The 22,677-nt window shown below is 34.2% G+C and overlaps 1 pseudogene; it reads left to right on the top strand.

The window, feature by feature from the left end:
• The window catches only part of LOC149569821 (chaperone protein ClpB1-like), a 72,403-nt pseudogene extending 50,109 nt beyond the window's left edge, over window positions 1-22,294 (top strand).
• The last annotated feature ends 383 nt before the right edge of the window (window positions 22,295-22,677 follow it).

The following is a 22,677-nucleotide window of genomic DNA, read 5'->3' as shown; positions in this document are numbered from 1 at the left end:
CTTAACCCTACATTTTCATTGTGTCCTAAATATGGATGACCTTTGAATGCACCTTGCATCCATATTTACTTCCAAAGTGACCATTGTACTTGTTATAAAATCTCCTTGCAGTCAAAAACCTTTGAACTCACCTTCAATTCAATCTATACATATACATATATAGAAAATAATTTCATATAACTAGCTAAATTTTGTATCTAAATAATGTATGGAGCCATGATAGGATTTTTTGGATTCACAAACAGCAATCTTGCAAGCCTTGTAAATAAAGTTGCAATGCTTAGTCCTGATCCTTATCTAGATCATGTTACTCTCCCTTATCACAAACTGCAACAACAATCAACCTTGATTAGGTACATTTTTGTAATTTTTTATTAACTATATTTCTATACTTCAATTCATATTTATACCAACTTCCTTTAATGATAACCACTTTTTCTAATAGTATACTTGGCTCTAGGCATCTATGAATACAATACATCAATGTAAGTTGAAGAATCATCTATTGAATATCAATACAAATTTATGAATAAAATACAATAGAAATTTATGAATATCATTGCATTTTACATTCCCTCTTTTATGCTAATTTAATCATTCTTTAAATCACATTTGGGATTTTCCATTTATTTTAGGGAAAGTAGTAGCTAGGGATTTGAGGCTATGGATCTATAGATTCTTCAAGGAGTTAAAAAAATGTTGATCTTTAATTACTAGTGATCATATAATAAGTTTTGATATATATTTATAAATATTGAATATATGAATTAATAGTATCCATTTAAAGTACACATTCACTAGGAAGGTGTTGCGAAGATAGTATTGGATCTATACATCACACGGATGGACAATAGTGGTGTAGCACAAGAAATATTCTTCTAAGATTTTGTGTTGTTAATTATATTTGTAGTTCTCATAGACATAATGCTTGTTAAATATATATCATCTTCCTTGACCTTATAGCTTCATCTATTCCTTATCGCAGTTTGAGGAATTCAAGAAAATTATTGACACTATCATGCAGGATATGGTCTCCTATATTAGTCTTTCGTGTACTCATTGTTACTGTCTATGGTTCTCATAGAGAGGTTATGATTATAATTGTTGCATACTTCATCTCATCCAATATTTTATGAAACTCTTCCACCTTAGTAATAGTGATAATAATTCTATAAAATGTGTTTTTAGCTTACCAAACAACCAAATTTTTGTGGGCAAAGTTTGGTTTTTTCACAATTCAAATTATTGAAGATTCAACTCATTTACTATGAGAATTTATTCTTAAGAAGACTCTACCTTCCTCAATAGAAAAAACACCAAAACTCCCTAATTATATATTAATATGATTCAACTCTATAAATAGTGGCACAAACCATGGTTGTATGCAATTGGAGTCACCATCATTGTTGTCTTTAGCAATGAAAGGAAATTTTGATATATTGCTTGTGCTTTTCCTTCTTGACATTTCTAATTGTAACTCGAGCATTTTTTTCCTTTCCCTTGCCTCAAATAGTCCATGCATTTTTCAATAATAGAGAGTTTTGTTAGCTGATCTAGCTCACAAGAATCTAAAAGTTGAAACCAGTTATTGGTCCTACACTAGTTTAATCCTCTCTATTGTCAACAATTAAAAAAAGTAATAGAAACATGAACAAGTAAAATATTAAACTAATAAACATTTCTACATCCACCCAAATAAAAGATCACACTCAAACTATTCACTATTGTCTGGGCTATACCCACAGGTAATGGCTTCCAAATTTGTAGAGAATTAAACTTTAACTGTTTAAAACTATTTCAAATTCAAGCCACTACATATTAATATTGATCTCACTTGTCCACTCATATGGATGTCTATGAAATAGACCCTAACTCTTCTAAAGACTAACTAATTACTTCCTAACTATCTCTTACCAGTCTAAATCGATTATTACCAACTAAAACAAGTAATTTGTTGTCAAGTTGACAAAAAAAGTTGTCAACTTGACAAAACACCATTTCAAGCCATCTGAAAAAACCTCTAAAAGGTTTAAGGACAAACTTTAAAACCAAACTAACTCATAAACCCTTACTACCAACCCCTATTAACTATAATTAAGCCTTTTTAGGCTCATATGGCCAATATAGGCATTTTACAACTTATTGCACTCTTAGTGCTTTGAACACCACTTAGAGGCTTTAATAGCCTAATTACATCATTTAAAATCATTATTGATCATTTCCCAATCCCTTAACCTAGGAGCAAATTGTAATCCCTTCCTAGTGACCCCTAGGTACCTTAACATTGCCATTAGGCTTACATTTAGGATTGTGATTACAATAAGATCAATTTATGAACAAAAAAATATTAAGTATGAACATTCTCATTATGATCCTGGTGCTCTTCATAACTCCTACTTGTGACCTTGGTGTTCTTGGACCAATTATGCATGTTCTTAGTATTAAATACTTTGTTATACCCTTATAAACAACTAAAACTTTCTAATATTTCTAGTAGAAAATTTTCTTACAATTCATGATGTTTTTGCTATATCTAATACTCAGTTGATTTAAGTAATATACACTAATGACTAGCTGACTTCAAGAAAAAAGTGTTAAATGTTTGTAGTCAATTCCTCTACTTGTAATATTTTAAATACTACTAGTTATAACCTTTTTAATTGTTTTAACACTTTATTTTTATCAACTCTTCTCTACTAAAGTATAATAGTTGTGCAGTTTCCTTGTTCTACTTTTTATATTTTGTGAATACTAATGTCATTTCTTTCATTTTAATCTGAACCAAAGAATGTAGCCTAGATTTCAATTTTATTAATATAATCAACATTTCATAACATTTGGAACTCTAAATATTTTTATTTTGGATGGGTAGGAGCTTGGTTGATGCATTGTCACCTTGATGTCCATATAACCTGGGGATTGGCAATGGTTTCTCTTGTAGAGAATAGGCCAAGTAAATTGACAAGCATAGAACCTCCTCCTCCAGATTTGCTCAGATGATGATATAAATCTGAAATAATCTCCAATATGAGTCATATATATTCTTCTCATTTTCATATGTTATCTGATGTGATTTGCTTTAAATTAGATTCTCACAGTTGATGCCCTAAGAAAGCAATACTATGAACAAAATGAAATCTTTTAGTTCGATATAAATAACTAGTGAAGATCTTAAATGATATTGGGATGATGAAGATTGATAAAATATGATGAATGGTTCTCCCCTTAATACCATAAACACATAACAGAAACAAATAAACAATGATAGATGCGAGAACAAAATATGGACTTCTTATTTGCACCACAAATGTAGAATTACAAAATTCACAAGTACAATATACTAACCCACATGGATACATTTATTAGAATAAATTTAAAAGAAAAGCTACCAACTATCACCTATCCTAGACAATGTTTGGGCCTTTCTTAAAGAGGCAATTTTATGTTGCCTAAGAAGGTTCTAGACAATGAAACTTAATACCTAGAGCCGAAAAACCCTAACAATACATATAGAGTCAGCCAAATACATCTTTGACAATTATTTTAGATATTTTGGGTAGCCCAACTTTGGAAGGCCATAACTCTTGAACCGTTGCTCCAATTGGCTATTATAACCACACTTCAAAAATGCCAGCTCCTGATCTAAGGGTTTGGAACTACACAAGTGCCCTTCTATCAAGTTTTCAAACCTCATTCAGGCACTCTAAGACCTCTAATGGTGAGTCTAAAGATTTTTTTACAAATTTTATCATTGAAAATCTGCAATAACTTCTCCAATACTAAAGCTAGAGCAATGAGATTTTTATGGTAAGATTATAACTCTAAAATGAATCTTCTTGTAGAAAATGAGAACATTCTAAGCTCATATGAAAAACTTACTAATAGCAAGTTCCCATAAATAGTAACCACCCTATCTACTAGTCCTTATTAAAATAGAAAAGACTGAAGAAAAATAATTGGGTGATGTAATATTGCTCCTGCACCCAAGTTGTTCCTTGATCAGACTTCTGGGGTAATTTGAGAAGTGACTCCATCATGTCTCAAGTTTTCAGAGGAAATCTAAGATGGTAACCTCGTCCTTTGCTAGCCATGATGAATCCTCAACTGCCCTCCCTTTCCATTTGACCAAATATTCGTCATAAGTTCTATTCCTAGTACTTTTTCCAACAAGATTGTCCAATATCTCCTCAATCTCCTTTTAGCCAAACTAGCTACTAGAATACTCCATTGCGCTTTTGCAACTTCATCTTCATCACTTCATAATAATCTATCAAATCTGAAATATTAAATACTGGTGAAATATTCAAGTCAACAGAAAACTCCACTTCATTTTCATTTCTAGAATCATGCCTTTTCACTATCTTGCATGGTCCAAATTTCTTCATCTTCAACTTATTATATGTACCCACTAGAAAATACTCCTTTCTCAAATGAAACATGACTTCATCTCCAATCTGAAATTCTTTACACCTGCTTTTCACATCTGCCTTAGCCTTATACTCTGTATTCATCTTTATGATGTGCTTCCTCACATCCTTGTGGATGTTCTTCAAATGTTTAGAAAAATCTTATACTTTAGCTCTACTTATCTGGCCTTTATCCGACTGCTTCAATTCAAAAGCATTTTTGGGACTACTGCCATATACAATCTAGAATGGTGATTTACTAGTATCCTATTGAAAAAATTATTATATGAAAATTCCACCTATGGTAAAATCATATCTCATCCTTTTGGTTTATCTCCAACCAAAAATCTCATCAAGTTACCCAAACTATGATTCACAACTTTTTTATGTCCATCAGTCTGTGGATGATGCGATGAACTAAACTTCAAATTTGTCTTCAATTTCTTCCACAATTTATGCCAAAAATACCCAAAAAAATTGGCATCTCGATCTAAAACTATACTCTTTGGCAAGCCATGTAGTCTCACCATTTCTTTGAAAAACAACTCTACCACATGAACAACATCACTAGTCTTCTTGCAAGGAATAAAATATGTCATCTTTGAAAACCAATCAACCACCACAAAAATAGAATCATGCCCATGTTGTTTCTTTGGTAATCCAAGATCAAAATCCATGCTGAAATCCTCCCATGGCTTCTTTGGTATAGGTAATGGTTGATACAACCCTATATTCTGCTTCACTCCTTTTTCCATCTGACATACTCTGCAACTCTATACAAACTTCTTCACATCTTGTTGTAACTATGGCCAATAATAATTCTTAGCAACCAAATATATGGTTTTATCTTTGCCAAAATTTCCAACCAATCCTCAACTATGCTTCACCTTGATGACATTCTCTCTCATTGAACTTCTTGGAATGCATAACTAGCTCCCTTTGAACAACATACTATCTTGGATCATGAACAACCACTTTGTCCTATCAATTGTAACAGGTTTTGTACAAGCTTTCCATGCTTCACCAAAATCATAATCATCTAGATACAAAGTACTAGGTTCATTCAACCCAACCACCTCTATCTACATTTTTGCAAGAAAAAGTTTTCATCTACTAAGAACATTTGCAACTCTATTAGACTTTCCACTCTTATGTTTCAAAACAAATGTATAACTGTGTAAAAACTCAACCCACTTCAAATGCCTTTTGTTTAATTTTCCTTAACTATTCAAATATTGAAAAGATTGATGATCAGTATACAAAACAAACTCCTTAGGAAGAAGATAGTGTCTCTACTTCTTCAATGCTTGAACTATAGCATAAATTTTTTGATATTTTGCATCATTCAACTTCTCACTTAAATAAGCAATAGGTCTACCTTCTTGGCTCAAAATAGCTCCTATTGTAATACCACTACCATCATAGTCTACTTGAAGCTTCTTGTTAAAATTAGGAAGTACTAAAATAGGTTGCTCAATAACTTTCTATTTCAACAAATTAAAACTCGTATCTACTCCTACAGTCCACTTAAATTATTTTCTATCCCCTCTCATTGTTTCAGTCAAGGGTCCACAAATATTGGTAAAACCTCTTATAAACTTTTTGTAATAACTAGGTAGTCCATGAAAATATCTTATCTCTATCACACTCCTTGGAGTAGGCCATTCAAGGATGGTGTTCACTTTCTCTGGATCCATTTTCAAACCTTCTGTTGAGACTACAAATCCTAGGTACAACAACTCCTTTACAAAAATTGCACTTCTTCAGGTTTATCAACAACTTTTCTTCCCTCAACTTATCAAACACCTTACAATTATGAATCAAATGCTCCTCCAATGTCTTACTAAAGATCAATATTCCATCTAGGTAAAAAATGACAACTTACCCAAAAAAAATCCTTTAGTACCTCATTCATGAGCTACATGAAAGTGCTTAGTGCATTGGTTAACCAAAAAGGCATGACTAACCACTCATACAGTACTTCTTTGGTCTTGAAAGTAGTCTTCCATTCATCTCCTTCTTTGATATGTATCTTATGGTACCCACTCTTCAAATCTATCTTTTTGAAATACTTATTTCCACTCAAAAAGTCCATAATATCATCCATACTTTGCAATGGAAATTTGTACTTGATTGTGATCTTGTTGATAGCATAAGAATCTGTGCACATCCTCCATTCTCCATTCTTCTTTGGTGCTAATATTGCTAGTAGAGCACATGGATGCAGACTCTATCAAATCAACCCCTTCTATAATAACTCATGAAATTGTCTATTCAACTCTTCACTTTTTTCTGGAGTCATTCTATGTGCTACCTTGTTTGGCAAACTGGCTCCTAAAACAAAATCCGTCTAGTGACTGATCTTCCTCATTAGAGGTAATCCATTTGGTACATTATTTGATACAATATCAAAAAACTCTCCCAACATATCAACAACTTCTATAGGTACCTCCTATACTTGTTCCTTACTATTGTTTAGAATTATAGCAAAAAACATATGCTCGCACTTCATACCTTTGAGAAACTCTTTTCCATCAACAAAAAATATTTTGGTAGCACTGCATACCTTTTCTTCTTTCTCCTTCAATCACTTCAACTTATGTTTCACTCCATCCTTGGTCAAAGTGTAGGTATTTGTGCACCCATCATGTACAACATGCCTATCAAATAGCCATGGCCTACCTAGCAACATATGACATTTTGTCAATACTTCCACCATTAATGATCATATCACAACACTTATCTTCACATCTACACCTTGTGCAAAATAAGCTCATTCTTTGCTCCAGTTCATTCTCACCATTTAGCAAGACTCTTTAGTTAATTAGGACTTCTCCTCTTTCATCATCTTTAGAATGTGAGGATCTATCATCTTCATCAACATGTGCAACTTTGGTTTGGCCTTCTATTCTTTGATCTTTCCTTCCTTGGTGTTGGGTACAATCAAATACTCTATGCCCTTCTTCTCTACAGTGAAAAGATTTCCCATGGAAGCCTCCTCTTCCAAATCCTTGTCCTCTACCTCTTCCTCTGATCTCTATTGTTTTGATCATGGAAATGATTGGAATTGTTTACCCTTTGGGTTTTTCTACTACTTCTATCCTCATCCTTCTTCTTTTGATCATCATTACAAGCACCATAAGATCATTCATTAGATCTTCCAATGCAACCTCTTCCAGTATTCTTGTCAAATTTCTTGCATAGTTTCTCCTCAACTCCTAGGGAAAACCAGTATGCCTCTTCAATATTGTTCATTCAAACCAAACTCAACTCATCCTAAATGCTTGGCCTCAACCCATCAATATAATGGGCCACTTTCTCCTTATCATCTTCTACATGGTAGGTTCTAATGAGAACTTGATAGAACTCTTTGGTATACTCTTGAATATATTTTCCTGTTTGCTTCAACCCTTGCATTTTCTTCAGTAGATCAAGCTCATAATCCATGGGAATGAAATGTTGCTTTAGTTTAGCTATCATCCAATCCTATCTGATGATTATATCCTTTCCCTTTCTATTTTGCTCCAACTAAACCTCCTGCCATGAGATCTTTGCATGTCCCTTTAGTTTCACTTTCACAAACTTAATCCTATTAGGATCTTCATCTTCATACTCAAAGTACTCCTCCAATTCATTGATCCAATCTATTGGTTTCTCTTGGTTAATATTTCCTAAAAATGTGGGAACCTCAAACTTAGGTATTTTTCCAATCTTGGAGATGACCCTAAAAAGCCTCTCTTCCTCTAGGTTTAGAACTACATCTGCTTCAACATTTTCTTCTACTTTCTCCTCATCCTCACTTTCATCTCTTATAGGAAGATTTATTCCTCTATAAATTTTTTCCTCCAATGCTTGCATTTGTCTTTGGAGGCTTCTAAAACCCTCAGGTGTAACACCTACAACTCTTCTACCACACTCTCTTCATCGAGGCATTTTTTTACACTGAAACCCTAGTACAAACTGCCTCACAATTGGCAATATGTCTACACGCTTAGCCCAAACCATGGTCCTAGTGTAAAAAACCTCACAGTCAATGATTTTTCCACATACTCAAGAACTCTTACTCTAATACCACTTGATGAAGGGTGCTCCCTTTAATACCATAAACACATAACAGAAACAAAGAAAAAATGATAGATGCAAAAACAAAATATGGGTTTCTTATTTGTGTCACAAATGAAAAATTATAGAATTCACAAGTACAATATGCTAACGCACATGGGTGCCTTCATTACAATAAATCTGCAAGACAAGCTGCGAACTATCACCTAGAGTTGTCCTAAACAATGTTTGAGCCTTTCTTAAATAGGCAATTTTATGTCGCCCAAGAAGGTTCTAGACAATGAAACTTAATACCTAGGGCTGACAAACCCTAACAATACATATAGAGTCAGCCAAAAACATTTTTAACAATTATTTTAGATATTTTGGGTAGCCCAACTTTGGAAGGCCATAACTCTCAAACCATTGCTCTAGTTGGCTATTATAACCACTTTTTAAAAATGCAAGCTACTAACTACAAGCTCATAATTGCGTAGATAACCTTGCATTGAGTTTTTGAACCTCATCCAGGCACTGTAAGGCCTCCAACGATGAGCCTAAAGACTTTTCTGCAAAACTTTCCATCGAAAATCCACAATAACTTCTCTGATACTTAAGCTAGAGCAATAATATTTTTATGATGGGCTTATAACTCCAAAATAAACCTTCCTATAGAAAATGAAAACATTCTAAGCTCATATGATAAACTTACTAAAAATAGCAAGTTTTCATAAATAGTAACCACCCTATCTACTAGTCCTTATTAAAATAGAAAAGACTGAGAATAAAATATTTTTTGGATGTGCAAGATTGTTCTTACACCCAGGATGCTCATGCATCAAAATCTTACAAACATTGTATGGTTGGTTTGACTGTAGAATGTTTTGTAATCTCATTTGCAAGATGACATGAACTAAGCAAAAAAATAACTAAGTATATTCAAACAACTCCAAAAAGTGTCCAAAGATATTTGGATGCTATTAGAATTCATTTTACTATGACATTTGGCAGAGGAACTTTCATAAGAAGGAATTCTATGTGACTAAGAGCTTACAAAGTCCTTCACCAAAACCTAACTCATCTTTTCTTTCACACTCTTTTGTTATTTACTATCTAAACTTCTTTTATTTAATTATTATTTTATCTCAGGCTCTCTATTCTAAGAATTATATATGATATCTCTAGTGCATACTAGTGGATATTAGTAATAATTGATATCTCTTTAATTAAATGATAAAATTGGTACAAGTGTTGAAATCAAAAGAATCTTTCGTTGTGTTTATCATGTGCTTGAATTTTCAAATGTCACATAGGAATTGTGTATCTTTCATGCATATAATGTTTGATTGGAATAATTCACATTAAGGACTCTAGGTTCTTTTATCATAAATTTTGATTGCCATGGCTTGTTAATCTTACTCAAGAGTTATAATATTTCAAGTTTCCAGGATTCAAGCTAAGGCAAGAATACAAGAAGCAGAGTCAAATAGAGAGATATTACAACTTGAAGTCAATGAAATGAGTGAAAGGTTTCAAAATCTTCAGAAATAACGTGACAACACAGAAGCCAAAACAAAAGCAAATATTAATTTTTTAGTAAAATAATTAAAGCTGTTACAAAATTCTTAGCCATAGCTTAAACATATATTATAGAATGCAATAAATGCAAAATTAGAATTAGAGGTATTTTTGCAAGCTATTTATATTTCTAAATTCAAGTGAAATTATATGTTGTCTTTCTCATAAAGCGATGGGGTTGTAACTTGTACCATGTGGTTTCACAAAGTACTTTGTACCTGTAGAGAAAGCAAAATGGGGATTGAGTGAAATGAGAAAAGAACCAAGATTTAGGCCATGATGAATGACAAGCTAGGTATTTGTAGCAATTATTTCCACCTATTCTTGGATTTAAATTAGGATATGTCCCTCCTATTTATGTTTCACAAACATATAGGTTGTGTATCTTTAATTTAGATATCATGAAAATCCATGATGCATGTTTCCAATTCAAGAACTCATGAATAAGGTCATTATATCAGTAGGCTACACGAAGTTGAATGACAGGAGAGAAAAAGCCTCTGCTTCTAGTGCTCGTTAACCATTTCCATCAATTGGGAATTTTTATTTCTTTTGTCTTTTAGAGTACATATGTCTAAGCTTATGATTGCAAACAACGTCTTTTGGTTAGAAGTTAAGCTTATGTGCACTACTTCACAAGTTGGGGAGCTAATAGATGGGAGACAAAGGGAGGAACAATCGAGTTGTCTTTTTTCATTCTTTGTAAAAAAATCATTTGAAAAATACTTTTTTTCTTCATAACTTATTTTTGATGCATGTTTGTAGCACTATTGAAGAGGTACCTTAAGTTAGCAATCATTGACAGCATCTTAATTTCAGATAGCTAAATTTACTTGGTTATTAGAAAAAGTTTTCATATTTCATAAAATCAATGGAAGATGAGAATTAGACTTCTTTTTCAGTCTATATGATACTTTTATAAAGATAATTACATAGACTTGATTGTGGACTAGGTTATTGCAAGAAGAAATATTTCAATATTATCTCTAACTGTGAGCTAATCCAAAAAATTTCTCTTGTTATAAGCGTTAATATCATGTTATAGCATATTGTGTAAACTAAGTTATAGGATGTGAGAATCTCAATTGCTAGAGATATAAAGAATCATAGAAAAATCAAATTCAAAATATGGAATTTGTTCAATTATCTTCCAATACTAAAGATGCTTAGATGTCTAAAAATGCCCAAGGCACAATTTTAATTGGTGTGATTATATAAATGTTGTAACCCAATGTACTTTCAATAGCATTCACAAAGCAAATTAGAGGTTTGAGATGGAGCTCACAATGACATGTCCTCTTATTGTGGTAGAAGTTGCTAAAATTTATGATGCTCTTTTTCTACTAAAAAGCCTTGCAAGTTCTAATAACAAGATCCATCTTCCTCTAGGCCCAAGTGGTCTTCCCCTAATTGGGAACTTTCATATTCTTCTTGACAGCAAAAGGCCAATTCACTAGATCTTAGCTTCTCTTTCTAAAATCTATGGGCCAGTTATGCATGTCAAACTTGGTAGCTACCCTATTTTGATAATAAGCTCTACACAGTTAGCAAGAAAGTGTTTCACAGTGAATGAAAAAGCTTTGGGATCAAAGCATCAGCTTTCACAAGAAGCATTTGGGGTACAATTATTTAATGTTTTCTTGGGCTACATATGGACCCTTCTAGAGAATTTCTCAAAGGATTTGTGTTTGAGCTTCTCTCTCCCAAGAGAATCCAATATTTTTCTCCCAAGAGATCCCAACAACTTCACAAAGGAGTCACTTCTCTATTTGAGAAGGCTCAAAATAGAATTAACATGAAGAGGATATTCTCCTTCTTGAACTTCAAGATGCTCATGTCTATGATCATTAATGAGAAGTATCTTGTAGAGGAGTCGGGGTTTTGGAGGAGATTATTTCCAAGGTGATTGAGGAGTCTGTTGTATAGCATGGGTGTGTTAATATTGGGGATTATATTCACTAGGTGAAGTAGCTTGATTTGTAAGGGTATGAGAGGGAAATGATCAAGGTACAATCACATTTGGATTTGTATATGCAGACAATATTAGAGAGCCTCATTCATCTATAGCCACTTGTAGTGCCATCAATATAGGTCTATGAAATCTCATCTTGAGGTGGTGGTAGACCCACCAAAGACCTGAAGATAAATATCCAAACTAATCACTAACCAGGCTATCATCAATGATTATTTTGGATATTTATCTACCACTAAAAAAAATTTAAACAAATCATCTTGGTCAAAATTTCAACCAATCTTGGTCAAAATTTACACCAAAGCTTGGTCAAAATCTTGGCCAATGCATTGGTCGTGGGTTTGGCATGCAAGTCGATCAAGGAACAGTAGTGGTCAAACTTTTGACCAAACTTTGGTGGAAATTTTGACCAGTTCATTGGTCATGGGTTTCGCATGTTGGTCGATCAAGGGCCAGCATTGGTCAAACTTTTGACCAATATTTGGTGGATATTTTGACCAATGGTCCTCACAACAACAGACGTCATTTTAAACTAAATTCTTGGTTGAACTTCGACACTTAGCATTGGTCAAAATTTTGATGACAAAAATTACAACACAGCAATTCATCAAAAATTTGACCAACATGGATTGAAAATTTGACCAATTTTCATCAAAAACTAAGTCAAAATGTACTAGTGTGCAACATCCAAAGAGATAACAAGGTGTCAAAACAAAAATACCACCAAAGTTTTAACAAAGATATTGCCGATGATGGGAGGCTAGGTGGCTACAAGCTTCATCATAAATGTGGTTCCCTCCAAACGATAGGGTGCAAACTTTGACATGGAAATCAAAGCATTCATGGCCAAAGAGGTAAGGACAGAGAGTGAATAGATTTGAGCACATATCCCACAATTTTGAAATCTATCAAAAAAAAGACACTTGTGAAGAAGGCATGGGCACCAAAAACATCACACTAAACATTGAAATTGAGCTATAAATGATGCTAGAAAAAGGTGAACTTGTTGATGCCATAATAATGGCATGAAAACATAGACATCACAATGCCAATCAAAGTGGTTGATGTTGGCTTTTGATGGATGGGAGGATTTCTAAAGAAAACGTGAAAATAAACAAAGCCGAGTCGAAAGGGGTCCTTTGTGTGCTAAGAAGGCCCAATAATTAAGGCACTATAGGAGTATGAGAAATTCATCATTGTAGGACTAGTATTCCATGAGTGACTAGGGTCTTCAACTCTTTGACCACTAGACATGCATGGAAAAAAAAATGGAGACAAAAGGCCCATAAAATTTGTCATCCAAACTCCAAAAAACCATCAGTCCATGCCCAAAATCACCAAGAAAAAAGAAAAAAAAATTGGTGATTGTTGAGGCATGTGAATCACCAAGGGGAGGGTTTTGCGTGGGAAGTACGTGTTAGTGAGCCACATTGAGAAAGAAGTGATCACCCATTCATCACCAAAAAGGTTTCCAAGAAACAACATGTGTGCCAATACTAGAAACTTCCATATAATCTACCAGTAGTAGAAGGACAAAAAGACATGTGAAACCAAGGGAAATTACATCTGTAATTTCTTCCACCATAAAATGTGGTATGATTTCAAAACAAAATTGCCAATATCCAAGCTAATCCACCTGATTGTGGGCCTAGGAAGATGGATAGGATAGAGGATCACAAGAAAATACAACCCACACTCCACCAAAAAATGCAGATACCAAGGGCATGGTGGCCAAGATCTGACGATAGCCCCAAAATAGGGGCTTTCATGTGACATTGCGCCTATACCAATTGACGCTTCTCCCAAAATGGTAGCACTCCATCAAATTTTGGCAAGCCCAAAAGAAAGGGCATTGATTACCTTCCTTAAACCTCTAAAGAATTGTAGGTCTCAACTAAAAATACAGGTGCAAGCAGTGAAAAAAGGGCCCCATGTGAAGCCATAGAGGAAAGGACTTGCGTGTGCAATAGATAGGGTTGTTGACATCATGCCTGCACAAAGGAAGTGGTACCTTTTGAAAAGTTACCCCAAAGATCTCTATTATGAATTTTTTCTAAAATCAAAATCTTCTAAAAAAATTTGGAAAATTTAAAAAATTTGTCACCTCAATTTTGTGCCCAAGTCAAAATGACCCAGTTGCAAAAACTATTTGCCTCAAATTTTATCAACGTCCAAATTGGATGCATTTTATATGGAAATGAAGGTTTTTCAAAGATTTAGTTGTGTTGGGTACCCCATCAAGCCATGTTGTTGGGACCCATTTATGCTTTCAAAATTGTATTTTCTTTGCCTTTTTTGCATTATTTATAGTTGCATTGTTGCTCATCTTAAGGGGATGTTAAAGTAAAGGATTAATTTAATTTAATTTATTAAATTACCTTTACTTACTCCCTTCTTAAGATTTCACTTTATGCATATGTATTTCCATTTAATAAATAAATATTAATTATTAAATGCCATTTACCTTTTAGGGTTTCCCTATTAGGGTTTTATGATCTCCTTTATTATGATTGATCCTTTGTTTTTTCACTCATTCTTTTAGTGTGATAATATATTCTTCCACATTTTTAGAGCCAAACCCTTGCCTTCTCTTTGTCTTTGTTTCTCTGTGACAGGTTCCTGCATGTAGGTGTTCTTCAGGTTTTATGGATTTGTATTGCTCAAATCCTTCATGGTATTAGAGTTAGATTTGTTGTAGCTTGTTCTTATTTGGAGAAAAAGGGAAACGAGGGTTTGACGGAATAGATCCAGTTATTTTTAGGTATTTTTTTTTGAAAATAGGGGGGTCTCTAAATTTTGGAGCACTTTGAGGCCAAACAAACCTAATGATTGGATTCAAACGATGTCAAAACCCCTACTTCCATAAAAAAGAATACATCTATTTTGGCCAACTTTGCATTCTAAGACAAGAACAAAATTTCCTATCAAGGTTGTATGACCCTTGGCACACAAATCAAAATGCAAAATCAAAAAAAAAAGTTAAAAAAAAAATTTTATAAAAAAATTTACACCTCCATGTGTAAAAAGTGTCACTCCATTGTTATGCCACCATGGTACCACCATGACATCACCAACCACTGTGCTCCCCAGTTGTGTCATTGCTCCACGCTTCACCCTCCTCTTGTGTGTAATCACTCTATGCTCAGCCACCTCCACCAGTGTCTCCACTACTTGCACCATATGCGCCCAGCTTCATTGCCCCTATGCCACCGCACCGCCATTGGTGCTTCTCTATCCTAGCCCATGATCACATCATGACCAAGAGCTATATTTTTGGGCTAAGTGTCTTATTTGCATATTTTTCTACATTTCCAAAGGCCTTTTTTTTTTGGCTCTAACTTGAGAATATAGAGGCATTTTTGGGAAAATGAGATATCATCAAAAAGCTAATTCCAAGATGGACATGATGGTGAAGGTATTTTTTGGAAATTTTTCCATTTTTGTACATATATTTTTCTTAAAGTTAGATGTTTCTTTCTACCTTCTAACGGGCATGACTTGCTTGTTTTAGCTCCATTTTCTGATCTGAAAATGCATTAGAAAGCTCTTCTCAAGCACTGTCCATATTCTCTATTATTTCACCAGTATTATTTTCTAGGTATTTTTGATACTTGATTGAAGCTTTTTTCTCATTTCTTGTATATGAATTCCTTCTAGTAGTTGGGGTTTGGTTTTTGGATTGTAGGGGTTGTTTTATATTATTGTTTATGTCATTTACATTAGTAAACTAGAACTTTTTCAAAAAACAATCTAACACCTTTTAAAACAATGGTCAAGACTCTTCTTGTCTAGTTCCTCTAAACCCACATAACTATCATACATGGACATCTTCTATGATATAGATTCTTTGTTCAAAGGGTTTGTGGTCTTCTGTAGATGAAGTACAATGAGTTTTATGGAGGCCTTTTGAGGTAATGCAACACAAGATTAAGATGGATAAGGCCATGGGTTTGATTTCTTTGAATGTTTTAGATAGCATGCAGTTTCATCTTGATGGGTTGAATTCCCCTCAAGAAGTGTGGGCCAAGTTCAAGGACTTTCTTGGTACCATCAATAAGTTTAGGGCACTTCATATTGAGGTAGAGCTTTCCTCACTTGTACCAGATGCTTTTCCCTCTATTGAGGACTTTCTAATGAGGTTTAAACAACATAAATCTCTATTACAGGGTTGTTGGAAAGTGAAGATAGATAAGGAGTGCATCTATATGATTATGTCAAATCTTTGAGGAAACTTTCAAATTTTCTCTTCTACCTTCCATTCCACTCTAGATACTTTGGGTCCTAGATTCAACATGCCCACACTAGTACATTTGAGGTCATTTTTTGACCAAAATTTTTGACCATTTATTAAATTGGTTGGTATGGAAAGGGAAAATATGGTTTTTTTTAAATCTATGCCCGTGTTGGTTGAAATTTTGACCAACACGAGCTTAATATGTAAAAAGGGCAAATGCCACCCATTTCATTGATTCTATTCAGCTTCAACGTGCGCAGGAGTTGAGGAACCAGAGCTATTTGACCAAAGATCTGCTCTGATGGGTGCATTGACCTTGAATTTATTTCACTTTTTTTTTGTTATCATTCAATTCTAGAGAAAATAGCATCAGGGTAGGGTTTACATTTGTTGCGAAAGAGCTACATTGCACAATGTGAGCTATGGGCTAACTGGGGCTTGATTTGTTAAAATAGTACTGATATTTATTTTTTGGCAGTCGATGCATTTTATACAGAGTTAAATTCATTATGATGTAATAATTTAGAATTCCTGAATCATTGGATATCGTCAGTAGATTGGGGTTTCGTCCAAAAAATTTAAATTTAGTATTATGCTATAAGATACCTCATGTGTTGGTACCTAATGTTGAGACTTACATGTAGGCAAGTGTCTCACAGAAGAGTTATCATATTCATATGACAAAAAAATGAACCATACTGCAGCTCTTACATCTACCAGATATGGTGTTAGTAGAATGAACATGCTCAAAGCTTGCTTCTCTCGAGAAGTACTGCTTATGAAGAGAAACTCTTTTGTCTACATATTTAAAGCAGGACAGGTGAGTCACTTGGATCCCAAATTTGGGGAGCTCAAGCATTCCTTTTATTTATCTTATCAGAGAAAGAAGAATGAATCCTGACAAATATATAATGCAGAATGTAGTTATTGGGGCAATCACAATGACGCTATTTTTGCGCACAAAAATGCACCAGTAGAACATTATAGATGGAAATCTATATATGGGAGCTATGTTCTTCAGTCTAGTCCATATGATGTTTAATGGATTTCCAGAAATGTCAATGATAGTTGGCCACCTTCCAGTTTTCTACAAGCAAAGAGACCTCCTATTCTATCCAACTTGGGCTTATGCATTACCAGCATGGATAGTGAAGATCCCACTATCTTTTCTAGAAGCATTGATTTGGGTTTCAGTTACATACTATGTTATTGGCTTTGCACCAGAAGCTGAGAGGTAACTCTAAAACTCTGTATCTTTTCTCATATGCAATCTTGGATGCATAAAAGTCATTCTAATCCACTCACAAAAGGTTTAATAGTTCTTTGTGAATAATATTGTTTCATAGATGTGAGAGAGATAATAAGAAATATAATGATTTTAATCTTAACTATTATACATCACTTGTTGTAGTTATAATACTGTATTGAAGTGATTCTTTTCAACACCAACATTCCATCTATGGTCAAGAGATGGACAGAATAATTAGTTCTTCAAATTACTTTACCTAAACAATACTAAGCTCGAGCCTCCTTAATTTAAACAAAGCACTTAGTAATGATCTTCATGATAATTTCAAGAACACAAAAACTAGTCTGTTGTTGTAGCAGATAATTTGGAAGCTCACAATGTATTATTTGCAACTCAATTCTACCTCTTATTTACCAAGTTCAATGATCCTTACTTATTTTTTAGAAGTTGAGTTTAGAAAATGTTGCACATTGAAAAAAATAGATTCATGCTAAGTAGCTCATGCTTATGATGCTCTGTACTCTGCTAGCTAGTCAAATTTGTATCCCCCACAATAGCCGGTTTTGGATTTTGTAAATATTTTATTTTAATTTCCTTTTAGTTATGCAATTAGAAACATGCCAGATGAGCAAAGAGATTTTTTTTTAACTTTTAATTCTATATAGAAGTGCGCAAAAACATGGCTCGGTTTGTTAGGCAGAGGTGAAATCAATCTTGACACTTAATAGTTTCTTCCTACAAATCACCATCTGCTAAATCTTATCAATACATATTTGGGCCTTGAACTCTGAAGTGTCCTAGTTTTTCTCATTCCAATGTTTCTTCCATGCAGATGACAATTAGCATTTCAATGCAAGCTCATTTTATTCAGTTGTTTGCAATCATTCTGATGTTATTTGAGAAAACAATTTTACTTTTTTCCCAAAAATTAACTTGTTGAAACCAGTCAGCTAAAAGATCTTTGTTCCACAAACTGGGAAGGTAGATAAGTGTTGATTTCTATTAATTACAAAACCCTCAACAAACCACTACAAGAACTATTCACTCCATCGAATCGATTGTCTCCTTGAACAACAATAGACAAAAGACTCCACAAAGATTGTTTGTGTTGTTATGTTGTCAAATTTGCGCATAGCATGCCGATGTATGATAAACATCTTACAAAGCTAACCATGTTGATGATATTTCAGTTATAGTGCTAGCTCAAAAGATCATATTACATGTTCAAGAAGCCATCCTTAAATTTATTTACGGCATAAAAATGGGTGTGGGGAGTATTGAGTGGGTATTGGAAGGGAGTGACAAAACAAGAGTTTGGTACAATATTTTCTGAAACTAGGAGGATTCTGTAGTATGTCATGAATGCATGTGTTGTGATTCAGTTTCTCTAAGTGAAGCCCGCATTCAAGAAGCCAGCCACCAAAGGTAGAAGACCTCTATGATCACTACTCAACATCTTTACTTACTAAGATATTATATGATAGAAGAATTAGTCATGTTGTTTTTATACAAATAAACTAGTGGTCATCAACCTGTTAACCTTCTTGGACTATGCCCTTTAAGATGAGATGTTGTTAAATCTTCACTAGTTTTGTCCATGAATTGATACTGCTTAAATAGGCATATTTCTTTGTCTCTGGGGAACATTTAAAGCAAACAACCTTTAAAAATCATTAGTCCCACATATTTTGGCTAATTAGGAATATAAGCACCTTCAATCATGTAAGGGAATGGACTCACATCATGTAAGTCTCAACATCATGTATATCCTGATTCTCATAACCCTGCTCCACAAGAAAATCCCTCCAGCACTGCTTTAATCAAATGCATCAGGCATGCATAATCGAGACAAAAGAAGAAAGGAGATTCTCATTTGGCTGTAGATCATCTTATTCTAGGATTATTGGAGGATTCACAGATTGTGGACAACTTTGAAGAAGCAGGCATGAGTGCTTTGGGTGTTAAATCTGAAATTGAGAAGCTGAGGGTAGAATGAAAGAATTCGGAGACTACCTTTGGTCATACAAACTTCTAGGCTCTAAAGATCTATGGGCGCAACTTGGTGGAACTAGCTGGGAAGCTTGACCCAGTTATTGGCAGAGATGAAGAGACCAAGAGAATCATCAGAATTCTGTGTCGGAGGACGAAGAACAATCCAGTGCTAATTAGAGAGGCTGGTGTTGGAAAGACTGCTATGGTGGAGGGACTGGCTCAAAGGATTGTTAGAGGAGATGTGCCAAGGAAAGTTGTTTTCTGCTAAATAGGTTCTTATTTTTAGCAATTCTAAAGTAAAGAAAAAGCTTAATAAGAGAGGAACATTTGACGTTTATGCCACTCTTTTTATTTTTATTTTATATACCCTAGGGCTTCCTATAGGATAGATAGTAGTAAGCATACATTAGTACTTGCAGAAGGATTTCATAATCTGTTTTATGTCAGTTATATTATTGTTCAAACTTTACATTCGAATTTTCCTTTGGTGGCAATATATACGTTACACTGTTCTACATGGCACACCTCTTTCTAAATTAGCAATTGACAGTTCAAATGATGCAACACTATGCCCCCTTATATATTACTATAAGCTAAAATTAATAACACTGAAGCAACTTGCACAAGCTATTCTAAGCTCTAGATATCTGGTCAGCATGATTCCTTGTGCATTCTGGTTAAAGATTGGCACGTGTCCTTGTAAACTAGTTTTGCCTTTGTAAGCTAACATATAATAAAATGTTGATGCTTGGGAATATTTAAGTAGTATTAGGATAGGGACTGGCATTAAATTGCAATTTTTGTAGTTGGTTTGGGACTTCATGAATTTGCACTTTGATATTCATAAAATTTCTTTGGAATGTTGCAGTAATTTGCTGGAATTTAGATTGATAGAATTGGATATGGGAGCCCTAGTTGCTAGAAAAATGTACAGGGGTGACTTTGAAGAAATACTAAAATCTATTTTGAAGGAGGTGGATGAATCCCAAGGAAGAGTCATTCTTTTTATTGATGAAATACATTTGGTTCTCGGTGTTGGTGAGTGTTTTTTTTTTATTGTTTTCTTTCTCCATTTGATTAAATCTAAATATGTATCATTATAATTAGTTGTCTTCAATTTGACAAAGGGGGTTTGTCCCAGGACGTGCTGAGGGTTCAATGGATGCTACTAATTTATTGAAACCAATGTTTGCCCGCGGCCATCTGAGGTGTGTGGGAGCAACTACACTGGATGAGTATCAAAAATACGTAGAGAAAGATGCTGCATTCGAGCACCGATTTTAGAAAGTTGGCCCTTGATTAATTTTATTGGTGCATTTTATTTTCAGGTATGTATCACTGTAGGATCATAGATCACCTTGTGGGTAGATTATCTCAACAAGTGTCTTTGGCAGGTGTAGGTGGCTGAACCAAGTGTGGCCGACACAATCAACATTTTGCGTTGTCTGAAAGAAAAATACGAGGGTCACCATGGTGTGAGGATCATGGACAGAGCATTAGTGGTTGCTGCCCAGTTATCGAGTCATTATATAACTGGTAAGTTCTTCAAATAGATATTCATATGATTTAAGTGGTGATAGAAAAAGATGACATTGTGTGGCAGCTCTTTAGATATGAGATTTTATCATAAATGGACAGAATTTTGATTTTAATCGAGTGATTGTGTATAATTAATTACTTGATTTTAAAGTATAAGAAGTTTGTTGAAGCTTGAGACACTAATTTTCATTGAGTAGAATGCAGACATTTTGTGGGCTTTCTGAAATTGATTAATTATTGTTTTCTTGTTTGGACTATGAACAGACCGAAATCTTCCTAACAAAGCAATTGATCTGATTGATGGGGCATGTGCAAATGTGAGAGTGCAATTAGATAGTCAACCTGAAGAAATTGATGCACTTGAAAGGAAACAAATTCAATTAGAAATTGAGCTCCACACTCTTGAAAAGGAGAAAGACAGAGCAAGCAAGGCTTGGCTTGTGGAGGTTAGTATGGAGATCTACCTTTCTTTTAAAAAGATTGTTTTGCTATATTGCATGAGCATTGTATACACACATAGAAAGAGAATATTACTGTGGTATGCAAGGGATTTTTGTAGGATAAAGTACTGTTCTTATTTTTCAAATTCCATAGGTTCAAAATGAGCTTAATGAGGTTAGAATGTTGGGATTTAGTAAATGGTTATAAGAAGGTATTAATGGCTGTGGACGAACTACCCACCAAATAGCATTGTCATTATCATATTGTGGTGAGCATTCATATCTGTAAACAAATTGGGCACCAAAATTAGTAGGAATGATCATGAGGGATTTCCATTGTTTAACATTCAACCTCACAAGAGATGGTCTCTTGTGAATCATTCCGTGTGAAAAGATGCATCATATAGATTGATTTCATTCAATAAATGTGTAGTTGATTCCCAAAAAAGTGACATCTATATCTTTGAAAAGTTATGCTACTAAATGTTGGGCTCGATCTAGCATAATGAGCTACTTTACATTCCTCCTATGACCTTATTCTAAATCTCTCTAGGATAGATGTTTATTATTAAATCCATTCTCTACTTTGCATGTTATATAGTAGCTTGAGGTGTCCCTTATTGCTTGCATTCTGGTAATAGCCAGTGTTTGTTTGTAGAAAAAGGGTGAAGTTGAATTCCTTTTTCTAAAGAGATGAGCTACTTACTAAAAACTCTCATGAGGAAACAGGAAGTTGACAAGCACATTAGGGATACATTGGACAAAGTTCTGGTTCTTCATTTTGGAAGGGCCACAGATATTGTCTACATGCAGCTTGATGAAATTGTAATGTTTCCTCTCTAATGCCACCAACTACAATCAGGCCATCAACCCCTGCCCACTACTCAAAGAAGAATGACTAAAACACAGTGGAACTATGCTTCTAGCTCCACAGTCACTGTGAAAGATCTATAACTTTCATAATAGTTCTCTAATCTCCAAGATACATTTGTAACCACCACCTGCTGCAATTAGCAATTTGGAAATCCCTGTGATGCTATAACTGTCTGTTTTTCCATTTTCAAAATTGAATTCTATTTTCTATTTTTGGGATAAGGAGCTTATTTTAGTCACATATGATCTCAAGGGGCATTAACCATCATATAGGTTAACCATTTGCAAATTTTATAGACTCCTATTCAACTGGTACACTTTATTAACAAGAATAGATTTCCACAATCAGTCAG

This window comes from Cupressus sempervirens, chromosome 3 (assembly GCF_028749045.1).
Source record: "Cupressus sempervirens isolate cs-2001-9-10 chromosome 3, ASM2874904v1, whole genome shotgun sequence".
Lineage (NCBI taxonomy): Eukaryota > Viridiplantae > Streptophyta > Pinopsida > Cupressales > Cupressaceae > Cupressus > Cupressus sempervirens.
The sequence above is the reverse complement of the archived record's forward strand: the minus strand, read 5'-3'. Positions and strand labels throughout refer to the sequence as shown.